Raw genomic sequence first — 6,000 nt, 5'->3', positions numbered from 1 at the left:
ACAATAATTCATAATTCAATAGATCAGTCAAAATGAAGAAAGGTACTAATGTATCCCGGTAAAAAACACCAGCGTTCTTCAACACCATTATTATCCACCAATCACCATTTTCCACCAGCCTTCTACTCCAAATCTCTTCATTCTTCATCAAACATGCTTTATACAACACCATCCTTCTCCATTTAACACTTCCATTCTCAATAAAACACCTTATCTCTCCACAGAGCACCAGCATTCCTCCAACAAACACCATCATTCTTCCAATAAACACTGTCATTCCTCCAACAAACGCCAGCATTCCTCCAACAAACACCATCATTCTTCCAATAAACACCAGCATTCCTCCAACAAACACCATCATTCCTCCAACAAACACCAGCATTCCTCCAACAAACACCAGCATTCTTCAACAAACACCATCATTCTTCAACAAACGCCAGCATTCCTCCAACAAACACCAGCATTCCTCCAACAAACACCAGCATTCTTCAACCAACGCCATCATTTCTCCAACAAACACCAGCATTCTTCAACAAACACCAGCATTCCTCCAACAAACACCAGCATTCCTCCAACAAACACCAGCATTCTTCAACAAACACCAGCATTCTTCAACAAACGCCATAATTTCTCCAACAAACACCAGCATTCTTCAACAAACACCAGCATTCCTCCAACAAACACCAGCATTCTTCAACAAATACCAGCATTCCTCCAACAAACACCAGCATTCTTCAACAAACACCATCATTCCTCCAACAAACACCATCCTTCTCCGTAAAACAACATCATTTTTGGTTAAACACTTCCATTCTCAATAAAACACCTTATCTCTCCACAGAACGCCATCATTTATCCAACAAACATCAGCATTCCTCCAATAAACACCAGCATTCTTCAACAAATACCATCATTCTTCAACAAACACCATCACTCTTCAACAAATACCAGCATTCCTCCAACAAACAATATAATTCCTTCAACAAATACCAGCATTCTCCAACAAACAACATCATTCTTTAATCACAACTGTCTATAAATCACCAACATTTCCTTACAAATGCCAACATTCTTCAATAAACCCCCCCAAACTCATAAAACACCATCACTCTCCAAGGAAATACCTTCATTCTTCATTAAACCACAATTTCTTTACAAACACAGATGTTCTCCAACCTATATGCCAACTTGCTTCACAAAATAAAGAAACTGTCTATTAGACACCTACATTCTGCCTCAAATACCAATATTCCTTATAAAACACCAAAATTCTCCAACCAACATTCTCCAGTACCCACACTGTCCAACCAACAACATCATTCACTATCAAAAACCATAATTCTCCAACAAATCCCTTCATTTTCCATAGAACAACTCCATCAAACACCAACATTTCGTTCTCCAACAAACATCAACTGTCCTCACCAAATACCAGCGTTCTCCTTCAATCACAATGATTCACCACCAAACAGCAACACTATCAATCCAACAGTTTTAGAACGTTCCAGATAAAGAACGGACACTCTGAATGAGGCGGTGTGAATGGGAGATAGCATTCTCAAGACTCCCAACAATCACATAAAGCACCAACATAGCACTGGGGTTTGTTTGAGAAAGAGCTCTGAGCGTGAAAGCGTCAGTTTCTTTCAGAGAGGCTGAAAGATCACAGACCTTCCAGCTGAAAAACAGCTGTGCAGGGACAACAGAAATGTCCATCACCAAAGCTGCAGCTATCTGCACACGAACAACTCAGAAGTTAGTGGTGGTGCATCGCAGCCTGGGGCATCTGAGGAAGTCTTCAGGTACCCCCCTTCCCCCAGCTGCTCCAGAGAAAAGGGCTCGGACGGAACAGACCCTTTCACCAGCTCTTTTCTCTCTGAAGACCTCAATGGCTGTGAGCCAAGCATCACGTGTCCGAGTGCCTCAAAAACGTCTTCTCTCAGCACCACACAGCCCTGCCTATCTCCTTAACCCTTAAACGTTCCGGTATTATTGTCTTTTTGCTGATGTCAGAGCAAAACTTCTCCAAAAAAACTCCAAAATTAGAGCTTTACAGGAGGAAAAAGCATACTCTCTTAATGTAAGTCACTGGACCCCACATAATTTGGGGTCATTTCTTTTGGTCATTTTATCATGAAGTTTACATGCAATGTAAAGGGCCACAGGTACTTTTAAATTATGTCAAAAACTGAAAAATGGAGAGATAAGATTTGCGCCGACAGCAATAATAATTCTATGCAAATATATGTAATATATTCACATTTTATTTCAGTGGGTTCAAGTCTGAACTCCTGACACTTCTCAGTCTTTTTCAATGCAACGTATGTTTTATTTAGAAAGTCACCAGAAACACAGCTTATGATGAGTAGTGCTTCGTGTATATTGTCCAAAAACGTAAATAAAAACGTGACCTGTAATTATGCATGACGTCACTGCGCATGTCTGCTGCTCGCATTTTAAGCACTGAAAACAGCCTCAGTGATTGAGGGAAACATTGCTGCGTCTGAAGAGCCCTTCTCTCTCACTCTAAACATCCTGAGTCGTGGTGAAAGAGGTGTTTGGAGGAAAAGACTGTTTAAAAGATTAACCCGTGGAGTCCCGTCCACTCCGGTGTCCAGAGAATAGCAACCCTATCCGAGTTACTAAGCTAAATGTAGGTGCTGGGTGAAAGTTATTAATGCAGCAGTGGTTCTCAGTCTCTTTCTAGAACATCCCATACAAGAGCTGACGAGTGGAAATGCAGTTAGTGCAACAGAAGCATCAGGAGGTAAAGTGACTTAAAGTAACTGAGAAAGAGCTTAACTCAAATTTCCCGCTTACACTGGATGTAATCAGTTGGCTCAGGCGTGCTCGGTGTCTGAGTTTTGGTTCTTTTCTGTTGCTGAAATAGCAGCGGTTGCCCCTTGAAGCCTGAATTTTGTGCATACTTTTCTTCATGTTTTTATCAGGAGGTCATACACAGTCAGAGACCACTTCAATGAGTCTATTTGGGTTTATTTCAAGGGGAATTCCACCAAGTGTTCAAAATGTCTGTATGACCCTCTCACTGAGATGCAGAACCATTTAGAGGGGTTTGATGTGAACTGGATGATGAAACCTGCACTATATTTCCAAAAGTATTCAGTCACCCATCCAAATCATTGAATTCAGGTGTTCCAATTACTTCCATGGCCACAGGTGTATAAAGCCAAGCCCCTAAAATAACGCTGAAAAAAATTAAGTGTAATAAAAATAAAACTAAACATTTTTCAAAAACATGAAAATTAAATCCGAACAATAACTTCCACTGTGAAATTGAACTAAAACGAAACAGAATTACTGAACTGTAACTTTAGCTTTTGTTCTTTTCAGGGATTGAGAGTGGAACTTGGATCAAATCCATTTATCAAATATCCACTATTTCGTAACACTGCCAAGTAGAAACACCTGAAACTCAATAAAACTTAAGTAGAAGTTTCACCCTTGACTGGTGCTAAATCTGGAATAACACGTTTTCTTTGGGGACTATTTTGCCTCGTAGTACCCTGCATGTATCCCTCCACCATGAATGGATTTAAGAAATGTGTAATAACTCTCTGTGGAGCTTTTAGAGCTGTTAAACTCTTCAGACGTCTGCTCCTTATCACTGAATTGGACTCTAGAATGAAGACATTTACATTTACCCTCTCTAGATGACTTTATTTACACCGTAACCATCTAATTATGCAGAAATTTAGAAAAAAACATGGAATTATCCCATTTGACCTGCTTTAAGGCGAGTGTGTTTGATTTAGGCAAAGCTAGTTTAGGCTTCCAAAACAGCTTGAGTTCAAAAGTCAAGAAGAAAACTTCAGACCCCAAACCCGTCTTGGCTGTTTGACTGTGTTTGTGTGTAGAGGGGCTGCGCAAATTTAGCTTATCACGTTAAAAACCAGAACCAGAGAAACTTTAGATCAGGCACTGATTTTTCTGATTTGAGCTCTAACAGACTCACTGGTTTGGCACTGAAGAGCTAATTCATTCTAATTGGCTTTAACAGCGCTCTTGCCCTCAGTACGCCTGAGCTGGGGGGCCCACTGCCCCCTACATATGCCCCCGTTTAAGGTCAGACATCTTCAACCAGCGACTGCTGAACCACACATTCCGCCTGTCATTGGAATGCTGCCTAATCTCGCCCGTCCCACGTAAATCCTCACAGAAAAGCTGCGCATTCACTTCTCCATTTAACTCTCTTCACTCTCCGTGCCCCCGTCTGTGTGACCCTGACGCACCCCTCTGTGTCCTCGCAGGTGGTAAAGCAAACAGCAGGACGTGTTGTGAAAACACTGGCAGGCTATGGCAGCCTGCCATCAAGCCCCGAGCCCACCGGCTCTCACCGAAACAGCTCAGGGCAACAGGGTCCCTCGCCCTCGGCGCCCTCTGGGCCTTCAACGTCGCAGAGGGACCCGGCAGCTTTAACTAAAGCACAGTGCTGCAAACAACGCTGATACATCTGGACTCAAAAACTCCACTGGATTTACTTTATTCAGCATGATTAAAACATTACTCTACAATTTGAATGACAAAATTGAGCGAACGGAAAGACAAAGCTACTGACGTCATGTATTTTATTCAGGTGGGAATAATGCATGACTGATGCCGCTGGCGTAGGGCTGAGAGATTAACCGCGATTTCCAGTTTTAATCAGAGCATGCACTGCAAAAACATCTGTAAAAAAACGGAGAAGGTCCGTCTGCAGGGATGCCAGATGAAGCCTGTTAATTAACAGCAACAGTTTTCTCAGTGATGGTAAAAATCTGCAAAATTACATTTAATTTCTAAGAAATACTGCCTTTAGTAATTATAACAGTTCAACTAGTTATTCTGAGATATTTTACCATCATAACAACCATTAAAATCGATACAAATGTCCATGAAAAAAAGGTGATCATTTCTCTAAATGATCAAAAGCAGTGTTAAAGTACACTATACTTAATGCTTATTTACATGTATTTAAGTCTATTTTAAGTCAAAAATCAGATAAATTTAAGTTTTAATTTTTTTTTTATGTTATCAACGATTGTGGAAATTTTTGCTGATATCCTTGACCAAAAATATACCTGTGGTAAGTTGCATTGAACATTTTAAATGAATATTGGCCTTGATTTTCCCTTCAAATTAAGTAAGATGCATAAAATCTCTTCAAGGAGATGGTTAAGTGTAAAGTGAACAGAAATCCATAATTTTAGAGACGTACAGATTTTCAGATTTAAATACACAGCTTCAGTTTGATCCTTTTTGCATCAAAAAGCATTAATACAAACATTAAAAACCTTTTATCTTATTCCTCTTACTTTCCTTTGACTTTCTCCTTCCGTATTAAGTGAATTATCTTCTATCTAATCTCCTCAGAAATTTCCCCTCCTGCTATTTAAACTGCAGGATGCAACACACCTTATAACTTCTGTGTGAATGGGCGGGGCTAAACTGCTTTAGGCTGAATAGGCGGATATATGCAAATAAGTACGCTGGTTTTGTGACGTCATAAAAGCAGTGAGTTTAAAACAGGCTTAGTTTTGCATCGTCTTGTATGGGCTCGGGAGTGAATGGCATATTTGGACACTCATTTAAACAACATTTAAAATACTAGACTTTTAAAGATGGTTCCTCAAGGGTTCTTCAGTGAAGGCAACAGTTCTATTTAGAAAACATAGTTCTATATAGAACCGTTTTCATGCTTACATGGTTCTTTGCATAGTGAGTCATCAGATTGATGGAGAGTGTATTGTAAATGGCACCAATATAGCACCAAAAAAGGGTCCTTCTATTGTTACAAGCTTGAATTCAGAACCATCAGCCAACTGCATTTGCACACAGAGGAATTAGACCTCTGCGTTTAACCCATCCACCATGCAGGGGAACATTCACACTAACAAACTCACACACCAGGGGGCAGTGAGCACACTTGCCCAGAGCGGTGGGCAGCCCCATCCGCAGAGCCTGGGGAGCTGTTGGGGGTTAGGTGTCTTGCTCAAGGGCACT

At 40.7% G+C, this 6,000-nt stretch overlaps 1 protein-coding gene across 1 annotated transcript in view; it reads right to left on the bottom strand.

Moving 5' to 3' along the window:
- adamts18 (ADAM metallopeptidase with thrombospondin type 1 motif, 18) overlaps window positions 1–6,000 on the bottom strand; it is a 133,420-nt gene that overhangs the window by 85,139 nt on the left and 42,281 nt on the right. The window lies entirely within an intron of this gene.

The sequence above is a fragment of the Pygocentrus nattereri genome, chromosome 25 (assembly GCF_015220715.1).
Source record: "Pygocentrus nattereri isolate fPygNat1 chromosome 25, fPygNat1.pri, whole genome shotgun sequence".
Classification (NCBI taxonomy): domain Eukaryota; kingdom Metazoa; phylum Chordata; class Actinopteri; order Characiformes; family Serrasalmidae; genus Pygocentrus; species Pygocentrus nattereri.
This window is presented reverse-complemented; position numbering and strand designations above follow the sequence as displayed.